Source organism: Microcaecilia unicolor, chromosome 8, assembly GCF_901765095.1.
Source record: "Microcaecilia unicolor chromosome 8, aMicUni1.1, whole genome shotgun sequence".
NCBI classification, from domain to species: domain Eukaryota; kingdom Metazoa; phylum Chordata; class Amphibia; order Gymnophiona; family Siphonopidae; genus Microcaecilia; species Microcaecilia unicolor.
Window position 1 is genome coordinate 242,971,256 of NC_044038.1, and position 11,887 is coordinate 242,983,142.

Here is an 11,887-nt window from a genome sequence, read left to right on the forward strand (position 1 = left end):
GGAGGCAGGGCTGGTGGTTGGGAGGCGGGGATAGTGCTGGGCAGACTTATATGGTCTGTGCACTGACAATGGCAGATACAAATCAAGGAAAGGTATACACAAAAAGTAGCACACGTGAAATTATCTTGTTGGGCAGACTGGATGGACCGTGCAGGTCTTTTTCTGCCGTCATCTACTATGTTACTATGGTGGATATCCTGGGTGAGAAGTGGTGGAGGCACCCCAGCCACTCAGCTTTTCAGCATATTTACAGTGAATATTCATGAGAGAGATTTGCATGCAGTGGAGGCAGATCTCTCTCATCAATATTCATTGTGGGTATCCTGAAAATCCTGACTGGCTGCGATGCTTCCAGGACCAGGTCTCATGCACTACACAATAATTGTATCCTGGACTTGGGAAATGGAGCTTTTATCTTTTTTTTATTTTTTTTTAGTCTACGTTTCTTAAAGATTTTGCAAAATACAAAGGAAAAACAACAAATAGCATAACAGAACAACAAACTGACAGCCTTGACATTGTGGTGCACATTACATATAAAATAAAGTTAGGCAGTATCTTACACAGTACCTGGGCCACCCTAATCTTACCTGTTCTGCATGCCCAAATTCTTATCTATGGCTTCCAAAAATCGCTTTCTTCTCAATACTTCTGCACCAGATTCCATCAGAAAAGAAATACTCCCCCAGCACCTCAGTGCTAGCAGCTAGTAGGGTAGGGAGCCCATCATAAGTATTGAACCCCCAAAGGCAGGAGTCTATGCAAATTGTGCCACAAACTGAATCCCACCCTCTGCAATCACAGGAACAGCAGTCCTCATAGTATACTCAGATTCTGTACACTGCAGTGGCCTGGGGTTTTCCACATGCCAACAATTCCTGTGTAATACAGATCAAGACACTGTCCATCCAAACCCATAAGGCATCAACACCTGTATCAATCAGATTCTTGGACTGAGCAGCTGTTACTACATTGCCACCAACCAGCTGAAGATCAGACTATTTCTCCTTGATGTGTTTATTTTGATCTGCAAATGGACTGAATTAAGCACAATTGCCTCTACCCCTGCCTATAGCAACTTGTCATCCTCATGGGGCCCAATGGCAGCTCCACACAGCAGCTGTTTCATGCCGCGTTCGGACGCTAGCAGGTAGCCTTGGTTCTTCTCAAGATCAGTCCGAGCAATGATTGCTACTAGCAAGGTACAATGAATGCATTTTCAAATCACTACATGTACCTTGCAATGCTTACAGCGTGATCAAGACCACAGTAGTTCATTTTCAAGCACATTTATGTTTATTAGTGCAGAAGGAATGGATCCACAGAAGCTTAGCTGAAATTGGGTGGTGGGGGGAAGAGGGGTTGGTGGTTGAGAGGCTAGGATAGGGGAGGGCAGACCTATATGGGGTCTGTGCCAGAGCCGGTGATGGGAGGCGGGACTGGTGGTTGGGAGGCAGGAAATACTGCTGGACAGACTTATACGGTCTGTGCCCTGAAAAAGACAGGTACAAATCAAGGTAAGGTATACACATATGAGTTTATCGTGGGCAGACTAGATGGACCGTGCAGGTCTTTTTCTGCCGTCATCTACTATGTTACTATGAGGCATATTTTCAAAGCAGTTTGGGAGGCTAAGTTCCATAGGTTTCTATGGAACTTTGGGAGGCGAAGAGGCATATTTTCAAAGCACTTTGGGAGGCTAAGTTCCATAGGTTTCTATGGAACTTTGGGAGGCTAAGTGCTTTGAAAATTAGCCCCTAAGTGCTTTGAAAATGAGCCTCTATGTAGTCAATGCCTTGTTTGACTAGTTTGATCCTCTTAATATTGTGATGTTCAATTTGCACTCAGTGGTTCTCAACCTTTCTTCAGTTGTGTGACACACCTGACAGACCCCATCTTCATGAGTATGACACACTGATCGTTAAAATCTGTGACTGAAAACAAAAAACCCCCAAATACTCTAGTTAAAAATTATGTAAGAGAAATCAAAATGTTAATGTTAGATTCCCCTCAACGCCTTGAAATAGGTTTGGAGTAGATTACAATACAAAATGATAGGGTATCAGGTGACATGAAAGGGATGCTGATTCACCTGTTATGTGTACTTTTTTTTTTTTGTTACATTTGAACCCCGTGCTTTCCCACTCATGGCAGGCTCAATATGGCTTACATGGGGCAATGGAGGGTTAAGTGACTTGCCCAGAGTCACAAGGAGCTGCCTGTGCCTGAAGTGGGAATCCAACTCAGTTCCTCAGGACCAAAGTCCACCACCCTAACCACTAGGCCACTCCTCCACTGTTGCTACTATTTGAGATTCTACATGGAATGTTGCTATTCCACTAGCAACATTCCATGTAGAAGTCGGCCCTTGCAGATCACCAATGTGGCCGCACAGGCTTCTGCTTCTGTGAGTCTGACGTCCTGCACGAAACAAAAGCCTGCGCAGCATTCTACATGGAATGTTGCTAGTGGAATAGCAACATTCCATGTAGAATCTCCAATAGTAGCAACATTCCATGTAGAATCTCCAATAGTATCTATTTTATTTTTGTTACATTTGTACCCTGCGCTTTCTCACTCATGGCAGGCTCAATGCGGCTTACATGGGGCAATGGAGGGTTAAGTGACTTGCCCAGAGTCACAAGGAGCTGCCTGTGCCTGAATTGGAAATTGAACTCAGTTCCCCAGGACCAAAGTCCACCACCCTAACCACTAGGCCACTCCTCCACTGTTGCTACTATTTGAGATTCTACATGGAATGTTGCTATTCCATTAGCAACATTCCATGTAGAAGTCGGCCCTTGCAGATCACCAATGTGGCCGCGCAGGCTTCTACATGGAATGATGCTAGTGGAATAGCAACATTCCATGTAGAATCTCCAATCGTAGCAACATTCCATGTAGAATCTCCAATAGTATCTATTTTATTTTTGTTACATTTGTACCCCGCGCTTTCCCACTCATGGCAGGCTCAATGCGGCTTACATGGGGCAATGGAGGGTTAAGTGACTTGCCCAGAGTCACAAGGAGCTGTCTGTGCCTGAAGTGGGAATGGAACTCAGTTCCTCAGGACCAAAGTCCACCACTCTAACCACTAGGCCACTCCTCCACAGCCAAAGACAAAGAGGAGTATCTTATATGTGATGTGACTGGAAAGGGGTAACCAATGTGCATTTTTCAGATAAGGAGGGATGTGATCAAGTTTTCAGCTAAAAATTCATCTTAATTTAGGAGTTTAAAAGCTATGCTGATAACATTTAGGACCATTCATTTGCCTAGATCAGTGGTTCATCATCTAGTTAATCCTAATGTCTTGGTCTTCACTCCCAGTCCTCAACGGTGAAGACTAAGGCCCCTAATTTGTCAGACCTAGAGCTTCCCATTGTCAAGGGAATACAGGAAGTCAAGGCCAGGAAAAACATTAACTTACCACAGATAGGGGACATCAAGACACCACCGATTTCCACTATTTTAGCAAAGCTTCTCTCTGACACACTAGAAATGGACACTAGTGCAGATTACCTTGACTCCGAGCTTCCTTTGGGCCTGTGTTTAGGTGTCTCTTCAGGCAGCGCACGAGTCTTGAGTAGCAGCTGGAGTGCCTCTACTCTTGAAATAAGTGATGTCAAAGCTGAAGTACCACATCAAATGACGCGCTCCATCTGCTCCTCAGAGTCTAAACCTCTCCTCAAAGGCCACCATTGACAAAAGCATAGACATCGCCACAGGAATGGCCACATCCTCCTGAGTCACCTGAGCTGTATCACAACCAGAGGCTCTGGTCTGTGGAGGCTCACACCCTTTCCAATGGCATGGAGGATAAACAGTCCCCATTTTGAGGATGCTTCAAAGACACCAGCAACCTCAATGCTCTCGGTGCCATGCTTAATGGGGAGCATTGCCAAGACATAACAGCCTCTACCCAATGTGCTGCATCATGCTCCCTTGGCACTAATGAAAAATGAGGTTAAATCCTTCCTCTTCTTTGGGAAAGACATGATCTTTTGTATGAAGACACAACATTGAAGGTGTAGGGTCTCTCTATCTTGAACTTCTGTTGATTTCTCATGTCAAAATCTGCATGCATTTGAGCAATGCAGTGCTTTCTTATGGATCGAGTCTCTTAGCCATCATTTTTCTGACTATATTTTTTATTACATCTTTGTTATTGATGCTATATAGATACTAAGAGGGGCATAATCGAACGGGGCGCCCAAGTTTTCCTGGGGCCATCCTCGCAGGATGGCTCCATGAAGGGGCGGGGAAACCGCTATTATCGAAACAAGATGGGCGTCCATCTTTCATTTCGATAATATGGTTGGGGATGCCCAAATCTCAACATTTAGGTCAACCTTAGAGGTGGTCGTCCTTAGAGATGGTCATCCCCAGTTTTCGGCGATAATGGAAACCGAGAACGCACATCTCAGAAACGACCAAATCCAAGCCATTTGGTTGTGGGAGGAGCTGTTATGGTATAAGCCAATTGTCAGAATTATTTTATCAATATAAAAAGACAGCTTTTAAAAGATGTACCTTCTTTCCCCTTTTCCTTGGGAATTTCTGGTAGTAGGACTAGTTAATTACAAAGACATTTAAGAGACCAAAAGGGTACTGTGCTTCAAAGAGAAATAAAACTCTCTCTGCCCTCCCACCTAAAAAGACTGAACAAAAGCATGACTAAGGTGGCTACTTGAAGAATCACATAGACATCTCCACCAGGAGACAGATAGTCTGGAGAAGGCATAACTCCAGCTATTGGTAACAAAGACTTCAGAGGGGAAACCATAAACAAGACATTTGCTTGTCAAAGGTATACCTGCCCCTCCCATCAGCTTTCAGACATGTGCAGAAAGGAAGGACTTGTAATGTGTATCTGCTCCAGAGACTGAGCAGGAAGCCTTTTCACATCAAAAGACCATTTGTCAGCAAGATCCAGACAGCAAGTCTTGTGATGTTATAAGACATGAGACCAAGATACCACAATGCTTTGCAAATGCCCAAGGGTCATGTGGAAACCAGGACAAAGATCCACATGGCATGTCTTCCTGCAGCTTGCAAGAGTATAAAAGATAGAAGCTGTTCCAGACAAGCAGATGCTTCCCTTCAACTGCAACACAGATTCTTCTCTTCCTGGGACCTGTAGCCCACCTGCCTGCTATGAGGACCTTTTCTGCAAACGTGCTTACCTAATGCTGTTCATACTATGTAACAAGGACTTGTAAGTAACATAACTTTTGATCTAGACCTGCTACCTTGCCTTACTTAAGCACAGATTATCTGTAAAGATCTCTTAAAACCTACCTCTCGTGTGCAATTGTATATTAAATCAACCTTTTTGAAGCTAAAAATACGGTCTCTTTGTGTTCTGAGTATATGGTATCTTTTATATATACTTAATTTATTTAATTTATTGCAATTATCACCTTTGGTGATTGGTGGAGAAATTAATATCCTAAAACTTATAAATACAGCACCTGCTCTTAAATTATAAACAGTAGTGAGTGCTCTAGAGCTCTTTCCCCAAAATAAATAATTTCTTGTAACAGAGCCAGCATTCGTAGTGCACTGGTTCCCTTCACATGCTAGGACACCAACCGGGCACTCTAGGGGGCACTGCAGTGGACTTCAGAAATTGCTCCCAGGTGCATAGCTCCCTTACCTTGGGGGCTGAGCCCCCCAAAACCCACTCCTCACAACTGTACACCACTACCATAGCCCTAAGGGGCAAAGGGGGGCACCTACATGTGGGTACAGTGGATTTCTGGTGGGTTTTGAAGGGCTCACATTTACTACCACAAGTGTAACAGGTAGGGGGATGGGCCTGGGTCCACCTGCCTGAAGTGCACTGCACCCACTAAAACTGCTCCAGGGACCTGCATACTGCTGTCATGGAGCTGGGTATGACATTTGAGGCTGGCAAAATTTTTTTTTTTTTTAGGGTGGGAGGTGGTTGGTGACCCCTGGGGGAGTAAGGGGAGGTCATCCCCGATTCCCTCTGGTGGTCATCTGGTCCGTTCAGGCACCTTTTGAGACTTGGTCGCAAGAAAAAATGGACCAAGTTGCCCAAGTGCTCGTCAGAGACATCCTTTTTTTTCCATTATCAGCCGAGGATGCCCATCTCTTAATCACGCCCCAGTCCCGCCTTCGCTACGCTGCCGCCATGCCATGAACTTTGGTCGTCCCCGCGACAGAAAGCAGTTGAGGATGCCCAAAATCGGCTTTCGATTATGCCGATTTGGGCGACCCTGAGAGAAGGATGCCCCTCTTCAGACTATACCACCAGCCTTATTTCAGACTTTTCATTGAGTGTATCTTATCTTCATGGGAGTTGGCGTTTCCAAATGCATTCTGACCTTCAAGCATGTGTCTCTTCCTCCTCTCCACTTCCCCCTTTCTGATGTGAGCTTGGGTAAAGAGGCAGAGCGTAGCTGAAAAAAAGGCAGAATGATAATGAGGTCCACCCCAGAGGTCTCCAGGGGCTGCCACTGGCCCCCCAGGCTTTACGTTGAAGAGCATTGGCCTGTTTTTGATAACAAACTTTTGTTCAGTTATCTATGATCCACAAAAGCAAAATGTTGGCCAACATTGGCATCGGACTGTCTATTGCAGTAGTAGCAGTCCAGATTCAGCTAAAGGCTGCTAATATGTTTTGAATACATTATTTAAGCTAAGTGCTGTTTATATAGTTGATGACATTGTAAAAGGAAGAACGTGTCTAATCATTGGCAACCCCCCCCCCCCCCCCCCCTGTTTTAAAGTTATTGCATTGACTGCTTTTTTTTCAGAGGCGGCTTTCCTTCCTCTACATTTTGCCATTTTTTTTGCTGAAAACACAAATATTTCTAGCATTATTAGTTGTGTATTTATTTTTCCATCGACCCTTTGGGTTTGTGGATATTAAGAATAAATATGAACAATTTGAAAATGGAAATGATTTTGTCCAAGTCATTAACTCTATAGGACGTTTTCCTCTGAAAATTCATTTGTGGGGGTCATTGATAATTATAATGTACCTGCAGGTCTGCAAGCAAGACAGGGGTTTATTTATTTATTATTACATTTGTACCCCGCGCTTTCCCACTCAAAGCAGGTTCAATGCGGCTTACAGAATAATATGTATTACAGAGTATTGATAGAGAAAAAAATAGGTTAATTATGGCAGAATAATAAAAGAGATAGGTAGGTAAAGACGGGGAAAGGTGAAGGGAGTAGGAGAGGAATGAGCAAGGGGTAGATGAGTATTGGAGGAGGGGTAGAGGGGGTGGGAGGGGGATGGGAGAAGGGAAAAGTATAGGGAAATTAGGTGGGAGATGTAGTCTGAGTCACTGTCATCTTCTGGATATGTGTTGGGTAGGAGGGATCCTAGGATTAGATTGGTTCATTTGGGTAGGCTTGCTTGCATTTAAAAAATTGGACCCATAAAATCTGAGGTTATCTGCCATATTCCTGGACACATCTTACCTCCACAAACACTGGCTTGGTGCCTATTTACAAAAATATGGTAGCGTTCACTGCTTATAGTTAGTAACCAGGCCGCACTGATATTAATTGGAACTATTCACTAGCAACTCGTGTTTGATACTTTTTCATAAATAAGCCCCTTAGTTCCTTTGACAAACTCAACAATAACTTTATAAAATGCAAATACAGAAACTGACTTTGTTCTCATAAGTGTTCACATGCAAATTCATCAGAGAGTATAAACCCACCAGAATACTCGCACCTCAGTGCAAAAACAGCAAGCAGCTAAGTGGTGGGGGGGGAGGGGGGAGCCAATCGGTCTGTTGAACATGCACAGAACAGCCAATCGCTAAGTGTGGCTGCTCTGCGCATGCTAGACGGCTTTCATGCACGCATACAAACTGCATGTATGAAAAGCAGTTTGTAGACTTTTATTGTTTTCCACAATTTCTGACCCACAAGGAGCTTGCAAAGGTCCAGAAACAGCTCATTTGTCTTCCACTAGTTTGTCATGTTAATAGATTTTGGGAATTTTAGGGATTAGTACAAACATTGTAGCTGGTTAGAGGTTGAGGACTTGGCAGAATGCCACTGTGATCCGTTCTCCCCGTACTCCTGCTCCAGGGCAGATCTGTTATCTACAGGGCTGTTGGCTGCAAAAACAAGAGAACAGGCAGGTCCAGTAATACTTTGCAAATTCACAGCTGCTGGGCGGTCCGCAGCTGTCAGTTCTCAGTCAGCCAGGCAGTACCGACAGTTTCTGACCACCCGTTAAAAATTCATCATAAAGGTAGGCGGGCCTTTCTGTGCATCGCTAGGTAAACGGCTGTGCATTAAGCGGAATGCACATTTTAATGGTAAGTAGCTCATTTAAATAACTTAGCATACAATTATTATCATTAGCTGCTACTGTGACAGGAAAACAGCCCACAGAACCCCTTTGTGCATGTCTGGCTGAACTCCGCGCTTGCTTTAAACGGCTAAAACCAGTATGAAACGCAGGCTGCTGGCTCGTTAATTTTTGTGCATCTGGGCCTCGGTTCTTTTCTAAAATTTCACTTTATTGCAAATAAATGTTTCTAATTTACTTACAGTTCATACTAGAAAATCAGAAACTTGCTGCTGAGGATGAAAGTGGAGTTCTGAAGGGAAACTTTTTTTATTGAAGAGGTGGAGATATTTGTAACATGAATTGAAGTAGTTTCAGAAGTAGGAGGCCAAGTTTGTTGCAAATCTTTACTTTTTGCCACCAATTTTGAGATGCCGGAGTGCTATAACACACTTTACTACATTGTGGATACCACGCTTGTAATCTGCTTTGATTTGCTGATTTTATGGGCTTTTAGCTCAGTAATTTACATAGATTGCATTGACGCCTGACGCAGGTGCTTTGTCGCCAAAACACGGCATCAGGTCTACTAAAGGACTCGACTTTCCTATGCTTGAATGACTCTTTTTTTGTTTCTCCATTGTTGTGTGTGCTTCAACCCTCTCTTCTGCTATTGTATTACTTTTAAAATAAACAGAAGGAAATATGTTTTCACTCAACACATAGTTATGCACTGGAACTTGTTGCCAGAGGATATGGTAACAGCAGTTAGCATATCTGGGTTTAAAAAAGGGTTGGACAAGGTCCTGGAGGAAAATTCCAGTCTGCTATTGAGACAGACATGGGGGAAGCTACTTCTTGTCCTGGGATCAGTACCATGAATCTTGCTACGATTTGGTCACCATTCCATTGGTCTGACCCAGTATGGCTGTTCTTATGTACTTCAAGTACCTACCGAGAGTACTTCAGGTACCGTGGTGCTTGAAGTACTGCAAGACTGCTGACTGAGGTTGCAGCAGCCATTTTCAAGAGAAGGCAGCACCGGGCAGGAACAAGTGTGCATCGCTTCTGCCCAGTTTCCTCCTAGATCACCAGGGACATCTCCAGGTAGATCTGGGAGGCCTTAGAAAGTGGGGGGGGGGGGGGGGGGGGGGGGGGAAGGGGGCTCAGGCTGCTTTCTATTTTCTTTGGGGGTGGGAGGGGGATCGGGAGGGCCGCCAGATCTGATGTGAGTTTAACTGGGCACCAACCAATATTCAGACTGTTGCCCAGTTAAACTTGGTGCAAAAAGTTATCCTAATTTTATTCGCTTATCTGTTAGTGGTCTGAATATGACCAGTAACCGGTTAGGGCAATGCTCCGCCCACTCTCTGCCCCCAACCATGCCAGTTAGAGGCTGGCCGTTTAGCAGCAATATTCAGTGGAATGGTCCAGTTAAGCGGCGTTGAATGTTGCTGGTTAGCCTTGACCAAGTGATTTAAACGGCCAGGAGTCTTTCCTTGCCATTTAAATCACTTTGACTGTCGAGCCCGATATTATGATTACAATGCTCATATTCTGAGATCTGATGCCTCCTCATGCCTTTTCCAGTCATGATTTACATTGGCTATTAGGAGAGTGAGAGATACAAAGACAGGAGGTGAACCTCTGCAAAATTGACAGGTCAAAAAATAACAGCAAAGGGGGTCCAAGGAATGAGGGACAACCAATGATGCTTAAAAAGCTTTATCGAAGAAGACCAAACTTGGCCAAGTTTCAGCAATCGTCTACAAATCAGAGGTCTACAAATATACAAGAAAAATGTCAAAAATGACAAATAATGCATTAATACACAGAAAGAACACATATAGTAACAAAATCAAATCAAATGGAAACTAAAGGATCACCATCAGATTCTTCAATATACTTGACCAAGTTGGGTCTTTCTTCAATAAAGTTTTAAGTTTTACTCACTTGTTCAGTACCCTTATTTTATCATCCCCACCTTAGTAATTCCCTTATCTCTTATTTGTCCTGTTTGTCTGTCCTAAGTAGATTGTAAGCTCTGTCGAGCAGGGACTGTCTCTTCATGTTCAAATGTACAGCGTTGCGTACGTCTAGTAGCGCTATAGAAATGATTAGTAGTAGAAGTTTCATTGGTTGCCCCTCCTTCCTTGGACCACCTTTGCTGTTATATCTTGACTATTAGGAGAACGACACAGAAGACAACTGTCCTCAGTGCTTTCTGCAGTTAATCTCCAAGAAAAATCACCAGACAGTAAAACGTGATGCCACCAATACGTTACGTCAGTTTAAAGATGGTTTCAGTCATGTCTTGGGGACAATCTGGAACATGCTTAAGACCTTGGAGGAGATGAATAGAAACGCTCACATGATTACATCGAGAAGTCTAAAAAACACCTCAAAATATGATCGTGTTAGCAAAGCAGCACAGGGCCTGTCGTGTGAAGCCGGTTACCCTGAGCACGCACAAAATAATGCACAACACAAACGTTTTAGTGAAGGTCAAGGTCCATTAAACTGCTTAAATAGGAAAAGAAGGGCCACTGTCAGCAGGGGAGTAGCCAGACCTCAACGTTTGGGGGGTCTGGAGCCCAAAGTGGGTGGGTGGTGGGGAGGCACAGTTTGGCCCACCTCCCTGCTGCAACCCCCACTGCAACCTTTCTCCAGCACTGTTCTCTGCACATTGCCTGTCCTGCTTCCCCTACATCGTGTGCATGCTCAGTTTTAGTGAAACAACGTGCGCACAACATGAGAGGAAGCAGGGCAGGCAATGCGCAGAGAATAGCGCTGGAGAAAGGCTTCAGCTGGTGGGGTTGGGGAGCCCCGTCAGCCAAACCAAGGACCCCGGATCCAATTTAGGGGGGCCCAGGTCCCCAAGGGCCCCCATAGCTACACCACTGACTCTCATAGTGGCAGCAAACTTAGCTTTGGCATAGGTTGGGGGACGGGAACAGTTTGGAAAAGTCTCTTCTATAGAGGACTGGCATCCCGAAAATACTCTGGAATTCAGTGCTCAGCTGCAGGGTGTAAGTCTTACCATATTCATCTTACACCTATGAAATGCTGAGAGCTACAAAACGGCCCCTTCCCCCCCTCCCTAAAAAAAAGGAGGGCAAAAAAACAAAATACAGGTCGTTAATGACAGCTTTTGTTACTAGACCTGAAGCTCTCCTGCAGGGGCACAAGAAATCTTTCTCCCGAGCACTGAAATTGTGACACCGCTGAGCATCTTCTGACGTTTCCTTCCTTTCCAACCATGCCAAAGTCTTGTTTCAAAGAGAACTGACTGCAGCTGAGGAATTTTTAATGAACCTGTCAAATTAAGGGCTAGATCTACTAAAGTGTGTTAATTTGCAATTAATGTAAGTTATCATGAAATGTATATTAAAATGTTAATACGTTAGTAAATCTAGCCCTCTTTTACAATCTAATTATAAACGTAAACTGGAAGTGATTCACATTTACATCTGAAAAGACTCAGTAAGGTGAGTTAGAAATGCCCAAGCTGATCTTTTTCCAGGCAGCTTACAGCTGAAATGTTTCAAATTGCTTTTGCCGAGGCTACTGACATAGGAGCCAACTTTTCAAAATGAT